Here is a 9,107-nt window from a genome sequence, read left to right as displayed (position 1 = left end):
GTCCATCAGGGGCAAGCTCCTGGGGACCCCAAAGTCACCAGCAAGTTTGTGGAAGAGGCTGGATTCTGATCATCCAAGGCCTGTGCCCTTTCCTAGACTACAGACCAGGTCTTCTCTACCCAGTGAGGCTCGATCAACTGCAATACCCACAAAGTTTCTTTATTGAAAATGAAACTTTCCTCCTCTTCTGGTAAAGTTCAGTCAAATTCAGGAAGGCTTCAACTTAGAAAGGAAACCTTGCATTTGTATGATATATTCCTTAGTGGGCAGTACTTTCATATCTATGGCCTCATTTCAGTTTATGCCTTTATAATGTAAAAATTATATGTCTGTTTGCCAGATAAAGAAGCTGAGAAAGATTAGGAAAATGGACTTTACAAAGTCAGTCAATGAAGCAGCGGCCAAGAAGGCCAGAACTAAGGCTTCTGAAGGTCTTCTCTCGCTTGCGTGCTCATCGTTCAACAAATGCTTGTGAGAATCTCTAGTGTGCTACTGTAATAGTGAATAAAACAAGTTCCTTCTCTTATGAAGCTTACATTTTAGTGGAAAAGACAGACAGTAAACAAATAAGAAGTAAATCTGTAGCATAGCATCTAAAGTGCATCCCTATGGCATTGTCCAAGCCTCTTAATTTCTCATTGACTTGATCTAGTTCTCTTGTTAAGGGATGTAATCACAAACAACTTCAGACTTAGAAATACCCCCATGCCCAACCCAGTGCCTCTAAAGCTCTATGACTTTTTGTTTGCATTTTCTAAACAAGCTCAGCCCCACTCAGAGCCTTTGTCCCAGCTATGCTGTATGGAAGTGTGCTTTTCCTGGCTGGCCCTTTGCCGTCTTTTGGATCTCAGCTAAAAGGTGGTTTCTTCAGAGAGGTCTTTCTTGACCCTTATGTAAAGATCCAATGCTCACCCTGTGATAGATGCTGTTGGTACCCTGCTCATTTCTATTCCCCTTTGTATACTTCTATTTCTATACTAACTGCAAATACCTATTACTTCACCACGTGCTGAGCAAGCCAGATGTGTTGGGGAGTTAATATACCCAGAGCAGCACTCAGAAAATCACAGATGGGGAGTAAGTTGATAAATCCTTCAGAATCCTCTCCCCTGGGTGGGATAACCCTGAGGCGTGTCCTACACCAATGTCTAGAGGTCCCCTAAGGGATCAGTTCCCGCAGCCTGCCTGGGTAAGTGTCTTGATTGTGCCATCCCTTCCCTATCTAACTTTCCTGAGTCTCTGCTATTGTTTTTTGGAATGGTACCCAAAGAGACCACTTTTACTTGAATCTTTGTCTAAGACCTGCTTCTAGGGGAACCCAACGAAGTCCCCCTAAGTCCCTAGGCCAGTCAGCTCCTTCTCAGTGCCCTGTTTGAGCTTCTCCAGAGCATTCATTACCATTTAAGATGATCTTGTTCATTCATTCTCTCCTCCCTTTGGTATGTCAGCTCCGCCAGAGCAGAGGCCTTTTCTGTTCTGCTCACTGATGTGCCCTAGAACCTAGTACCTAGAGTTACATCTGGCACAGAGTAGATGGCCAACACATATTTGTTGAGTGAATGAATAACAGCCAGAGACTTTCCTCAAGCAAGAATGCTAATAAGGCAGAGGATATATGAGATCAGTAGGCAACAAATGCCAGTGGATGATTTTCATTGGTTGAAAAGAGAAGCTCAAATTGGAAGTATCTTTTGAGATTAAATTTTCCCACAGCCACAGTTTACAGAATTTCACAGAGGTCTACTGATTTGTACAACAGTTCTAGCAAGCTGTTAGTACAGATTAACTCAGATTTAGCTTCTCATTCCCAGTAAGCATTCGAAGCTGTTATACCACCTAAGTGCACAACCAATCCACCACTGGTTAAAAGCTAATGCACAGTTGGGAGATTTCTTGTAATTTTTAGAGACTTTAAAAAGAACATCTCGTTCATGAAATATTGAGAGACTGAAATGAAAATTATCTCCTGCAGTCAAATTTTATTGCTTGAAAGATCTGTAACAGGCTCCTGGGCATTTCGTACTGACTGTCCCCATATCAAACAATGGGGCCCAAAGGAAAAGGCAGAGTTTATTTAAACATAAATGCCACTCAACTTCATCACCAGAATGTCTGCCTACAAGGGTATTGGAGCCAAACCTCCATTACATCTAATCAAACTGATGGGACCTTCTAACCAAACTCCTGCTCCACCGAGAAGGAATGGGCAAAGGATGATAAAACAAGCTCATGTCTGTGAAAAAACAAGCCGCAAATTAGGGGCTTGGGATCAGTTCATATCTAATAGCTGACCTCTTCCCTCCTGTGTAAGATTTCATGCTGGAATGGTCATCCTGAGTCTCTACAATGTCCTTAATCACAAAGAAATGAGGATGTTATACTTACTAGACTTGGTTTCTCTGTAATGCGAGAAAATGTACTCTGGCGATACAGAAGAATGCTCTTGACTAAGCAGGGAAAATACAGCATTAACAATTTGTCTGCTGGTTAACTGGAAAATTCAACTCACTGTTTTCCTGAGTATGCTCACTGAATAAGATTTAATTAAACAGTTGTCTAATTTTCTATGCTTTTTATTAAAAATATTTGATGGTGGTAATATTTGATAATTAGTACATTTTTACCTGCTTTATCTGTGCTATGAATTATGTAATATTGTCTCATAACCAGTTACATTCTATTAAAGATTAAACTATTGTTTTATTTTCACACTCTCTTTGAGCCATTTTGCCTATTTATAATATGCCCCCAAGTACTGTGTTCATTACTCTCTTCTTTAGTAGTTTTTAAATATTTTTAAATGTTCAATTTTATTGAATAAAAATGAAATTAATCCACAAAATGCTTCTTTTCAAGTTATTCAGTGTAACAACTCAAGTATCCCAAACTCATACTCCTTCCACTATCCCCACAGAGCTGGACCAGATGCTGCTCTTCACAGAGTAACTCTGTTTCTCATCTAAAATGGGGCTTTGTGATGAGTGAGCTCTTTGAGCTGTTAGGTCACTATGTTCCTATCTGCTTCTTCAGTGCCTCTGTGGCATTTCACACTGTCTAACCTGTGACTGATGAATGAGTGGCTGTGAAAAATGCTCTACCACAAATGAGCTGACTGGTGCACCACAGGCACTTGGGGATAGAAGACCTTAACCAGAAGAACACATCAGAATAGCTTAGGGAACTCTTGCAAAATAGCCATGGACAGGTAAGACTCCTCAAGGGAGGAACAACCTAAGACAGGCACAGTCGCAGGGGGGCCACCAGGTGAGAAATTGGGGATCAACAGAGGTGAGGCTTAGAACCTCACCCCCCCTGTTTTGAGAGAAATCTCCTGCATCCGTGGATGTTTTGTTGCCCTTGTCTAGCTGGATTAATACTTAGTCTATAGGCACACACCTGATGATCTACATTTGCCCTCTTACAGCACTAAATTATGTTTTCTACCTTTATCTTGCATCTACCTACCACTTCAGCATTTTATTTTAAAAAAAGGGGAGAAATGTGGGATTCACATATAAATCAAGTATAAAAATCAAATGAATTATAAAAAATAGCCATCCCTAAGAATTGTCATTTAGTAGCCTGGGAAAGGAAACTGAACATCTGTATTTTTCACAAAGCTCTAATGCTAGTAAATAAAAAAGTCAAGGTTTAATGTATTAAAATTATAAAGGTGCTAATTAGAATAATTCCAAATAATAGCATAACTGACAAACATTGAGGATTCGATATGAGGAGTAGTATGAAATGATTCATCATCTTTCTAATGGAGAGTCTCAAATGGGATTAAAGTTGATGAACCAAAAAAAAGAGACATAGATATATTATGTACATGTATGGAGGAAGCCAGTAGATTCACCAACCACAGAGAAGATTTAAAACAGTTATTTAAAAGGTATGAGATTGGAGAGAGCAGGTATTTGCTTTTTATTTTATACCCTTCTGTAATATTTTTTTCTTTTTCACTATGTACATATATTTTCCTTTTTGTGCCATTAAAAAATAAAAAGAGATCCTTATAAAATTCTGGTGTACTTTAATGGTTAGGAATCATCTGTTAGTTCATGGGAAGTAGGGAGGGAGTGAAAGTGGTGAAACATGGAAGAGAAGTTGCATTTATGGACTCATTTTCATCATTTGTTAAGGGAGCCTTACTTAACTTGTTGTCTCTTGGCCTGGAATTACAGAACATTGGTGCTCTTAAGTGTTCTGGTGAAACATAGCTTCAGAAGCGTTGCTCATAATAACACAAATAATAAAACTGGCAAAAGTGCCACTTAATATGTATTATATAACTTCATGTAAATGAACTTTTGAGAATTATCGCTATCATTTACAAATGAAAAATGAAATAGTCAACAGTCATCACTAGCCTTATACTGAACATTTGCTAAGTACTTATCCTAAGTCAGACTTTCTGTTAAATGCTTTATATACATCATCCTACTTAATTCCATGAACACTGAGAGATGAATGTGCATAGTAGGCACTGAATGTTTATTTGCATAAATGAGTGGGTGAGTATCTATCCCACTTTATCTTGAGGAGTTATGATTCAGGGACCTTTGGACACTCTCCTGAGATCACACACCAAGCAAGGATTCAAACCATGATCCAAACATAAAACCTGTTTTCTTCATCAATGTGTTAGATTGCCACATCAAATTTAGGGTGGTGTTCCCAGATTTCCCCAAAGAGGGAAAAAAATTTAGACATTGTGGCTGACACTGTTAGTAGCCCCAAATAAATGTCTTACCCTGCCAAATGGGGGGCATTCTGGTATAGCTTTCTGTCTTAATAGAACATTTGCATGAGAGTATACAAGGTTTCACTCCCTGACATCAACCTCCTAAAGCTGGTTAGATGTTTTCCAAGCGTCTGATTTATCTAAAGTCTATTAGTGCCCACCTACTCCACATCTGTACTAGAGGTGGCAATTTTTTTCTGTGAAGGGCCAGCTGTGACTATTGTTTCTGTTGTATCTATTCAACTCTTGTCATAGTGTGAAAGCAGCCATAGATAATAGTAAATGATTGAGCTCGGCTTTGTCACACTGAAATTTATTATGGACACAGAAATTTGAATATCATAATTTTTACAAGTCATGAAATATTCCTTTCATTTTTTCCAATAATTTAAGAGTGTAAAATCAGTTCTTAACTCATGAGCCAAACAAAATCAAGTGGCAGTTGAATTTCACCCATGGGCCATAGTTTACTGACACCTGAAGCAAAGATGTTGGAGATCAGATCAAACCCCTCATTGTATAGACAGGGAAACTGAAGTCCAGAGAGGAGAGGAGTGGCCTATGACTGTATGATTGGCTAGAGAATTAGCTGGGATTAGAACCTGTCTTCCCTATGTACTTATTGTAGGAGGAAGTGCAATGTTGACTAGCCATTTGAATAAAATTACTTGGAGTAAAAGTGCTCAATTAAGTAAACTAGTTCATATAGTTCCATCTACCATATGTCAATTATGATTTTCAAAGGATTAGAATGAAACACCATTTCAAATAATTTCAAATAATTATTAAATCCTAAAGAGATGTTTAACATTCTGAGTACGTTGTATATGCCTTTATGTTGCTGGGAAGATTTGGAAAATGCCTTAAGGGTCATGAAGAGGCTCTAGGCGATCATTATGATGATTATCATGAGTGCCTGGAAACAAATAACTAATTGTGTGTTTAATGGTTTATTTAACCTCTCTGAGGCTCAGTTCTCTGGTCTTCAATATTCAGATATAATAGCACCTACAGCACAGAATAGGTGTAAGATTTAAAAATATATAATTAAGCATTTAGAACTGTGTCTGGCACATTGTAAGTGCTTAATGGATGTGATTCATTATTGTGGTCTTATTTATTTAATAATTATCATTGTGTCAAAAGGCATTAAAGTATTGTTAGAACTGCCTCAAAACTAGGCACTGGATCAGGCAAGACACCTGAGAGAACAGGAGGCAGACATATAGGAACATGTCTTTCAAAGGATGAAAAGCTTTATCTTCAAAGTCAGATTTCCTTTTTCTCTGAGATTCTTTCAAGCAGCTCTCATCATCCTGCTTGTGTGGACACCACAACCATCAGAAAGAAGAGGGACCATTCAACATTGTTAAAGGAAGGGGTCTATGAAGAAGGTTTATTAAACAAGCCCTGGTGTCCTGGAAAGAGCACTCCCTCCATTTCATCCCCTTGATATCTAGCAGAGGTAAGATCAGAACAAATCAAAGAACTTGCATTTCATACTCTGAATGGCATAAGTTGAACATGCCAAGATTCCCCAAATTGTCAGATAAATTCTTAGGTGACATCTCCATAGAGAGGATAGTTAAAGGGATGTACAGCTTGAAAAGTCTTGTTATATTAGAAATGCTTGAAAAAAGTGGGGGTGATCAATATAAAAAAGAATGGAAGATGATGAGGGTAAGTGAAGGATGTATTCAAATCCTGGAAGGGCTGTCATGGAGAAGAGGTGGAAAATTTGTTTTCCGAGGCTCTGGAAGGTCAGGTCAGAACAAATGCATGGGCAGAAACCACCAGAGGCAGATTCTGGCTGAAATAATAATGTCGACAACAAACATAGTACCTAACATGTATCAAGCCTGTGCTAGGTAGTAGTCACTCTGCTAAGTACTTTATTTTTATTATCTCATTTAATCTTCACAGCATTCTTGTGAAGTAACTGCTATTATCATTTCCTTTACACATTGGAAAACAGGCCTAAATGAATGGAGTAGCTTCTCCCAATATACCTAGTGAGGGGCAGAGACCACAGTCATAGCGAGTAACAAGACTCTGGGCTTGTTTTCCAACCCCTGTGCATGGTACATTGTACTTCACCTCCTAATCAACAGTGCAGTCCATCCGAATCATCTATCGCCTGTCCTGCAGTGAAGCACCTGTGATGGCCTGCACTGTTGTGCAGCTGACCCTTGAAGAGCAGGGGGATCAGGGGCACCAGCCCCTGTGCCATCAAAAATCCACATACAGCTTTGGCTTCCTCAAAACTTAACTATTAATAGCCGTCTGTTGATAGGAAACCTTACTGTTAATCTAAACAGCTGATTAACACCTATTGCATATGTTATGCATATTATATACTGGATTCTTACAGGTAAGCTAGAGGAAAGAAGATATTTTTTCAAATTGTGGCTAATCTCCAAAAAATGTTTCAATATGTTTATTGAGAAACATCTGCATGTAAGTGGACCCACACAATTCAAACCCATGTTGTTCAAGGGTCAGCTGCACTAAGAAGGAATTAGTAGTGCTCCAGGAGACCAGGAGGTTTGCATTCAGCTCTCTTAATGTGTACTGATACTTGGAATGTGAACTGCAAAGCTCTTTGTCTCTTTTTCTCTGGGGACTCCCCTGGCTTTGTCTCTGACATGGCAGTTGTCCTTATCATCTGCCCCAGGAGACTGTGGGCTCCTGGAGGGCAGGGACTTGCATCCCCACACTGTCCACAGCACAGGGCCTGGGGCAGGCTGATGGCTTACTGCCCACCGAGGAATGCAGGAATAGTCAACAAATGTGTGTGATCACCCTTGTCATGATTTTCTTACCTGTCTCCATCCTGTCACCTCTCAACCCCTCAGCCTTTGTCTTATGGACCAATGAGGTCTTATCATTGACTTTTTTCATGTATTATATTCTGACCTGGGCTATAAATAAGAAGTGTCAGGAAAATAGTTTTCGGGACAACCACTTAAGTTCTGTCCAGACTTGGAATGCTATGAGTTTTTTTGCCACTGGGCAATAGACTCAGCCTTTACAGGTGTTAGTTTATTGAGCTACAAAATAAGGGCATTGGTTAAGATCAGTGATATTTCAGACTATGCCTCAGGATGCAGGTTGAAGACATCTTAGGGGTCACCAAGCTGGCTTAGAGGGGAGGCAGAAGAGTGGGGTCCTAGGTCCCTGCCTTTCTCTTTCCACCAAAGCAACTTTTTATCTGTTTTATATACTGGGTTCTCCCCAAATTCCATTTGAAAATAGAGCTTTAGGTGGAGCCAAGTTGGCAGCATGAGTAGGATAGTGGGAATCTCCTCCCAAAAACATGTATATTTTTGAAAATACAACAAATGCAACTAATACTAAAAGAGAGACCAGAAGACACAGGACAAAAGCCAGACTACATCCACACCTGCGAGAACCCAGCACCTGGTGAAAGGGGCAAGATACAAGCCACAGCCTGGAGGGACCTGAGCGCCCCGCACTCCAGCTCCCGGCAGGAAGAGAGGAGTCAGAGCGGGGAGGGAGAGGGAACCCAGGACTGCTAAACACCCAGCCCTAGCCATACGCACCAGAGTGCAGACACAGTGCATGTGTGGGGTTCTGGATACTAGGGAAACAGGACAGTATCTTTGAGTGGTTCCTGAAGGAGGTGCCCCTGTGGTAAAGAAAAACGAGTGCTTTTTGAAAGTCTTAAAGGGACAGGGACTGCACAGCTGGATGGAAGCATCCCAGGTCACAGTCCAGCAGCTGGAAATTCCAGGGAACTCTGGGGGCACTAACCCCCTGGGCAACAGCTCTGAGACCCCTCAGGGAGGTAAACAGCCAAGCAGGCCCCCGTCCATTACCGTACCAGGGCCCCACAATAACAGAGCAGCAGCCTGAGGATGGCCACACCCACAGCAAGGGAGCTTCCTCCATACCGGCCGGGCAAGACACAGAGACCCAGTCTACACGCAATTGCCCAACACAAGCCACTAGGGGGTCGCAGTTGTCCCAGTAAAGAAAGGCCAGGAGCCAAGTGGAAAGTCTTGACCTCCCAGCTGATAGTCAATAGCACTCCACTGCACCTATCAACATGAAAAGGTAAAAAAATTTGATCCAGACAAGAATAACCCAGACAGCTTTGACATCTTGTACATCTTCCCCTGAGAAGGAACCTGGGGAGATAGATTTAAGCAGTCTTCCTGAAAAAGAATTCAAAACAAAAGTCATAACCATGTTGATGGACTTGCAGATAAATATGCAAGAATTAAGGAGGGAGAATACAGAAATAAAACAAGCTCTGGAAGGACTTCAAAAAGGAATGGACGAGATGCAAGAGGCTATTCATGGACTAGAAAACAGAGAACATAAATGCAGAGAAGCT

General features: G+C 40.7%; 1 long non-coding RNA gene across 1 annotated transcript in view; it reads left to right on the top strand.

The window, feature by feature from the left end:
* The window catches only part of LOC140844092 (uncharacterized), a 36,964-nt gene extending 28,174 nt beyond the window's left edge, over nt 1-8,790 (top strand). The window contains exon 5 of the long non-coding RNA XR_012122320.1: nt 341-8,790. This is a non-coding gene — a long non-coding RNA (uncharacterized lncRNA). The remainder of the gene's footprint in view (nt 1-340) is intronic.
* Nucleotides 8,791-9,107: the final 317 nt, after the last annotated feature.

The sequence above is a fragment of the Manis javanica genome, chromosome 1 (genome assembly GCF_040802235.1).
Source record: "Manis javanica isolate MJ-LG chromosome 1, MJ_LKY, whole genome shotgun sequence".
NCBI lineage: Eukaryota > Metazoa > Chordata > Mammalia > Pholidota > Manidae > Manis > Manis javanica.
This window is presented reverse-complemented; position numbering and strand designations above follow the sequence as displayed.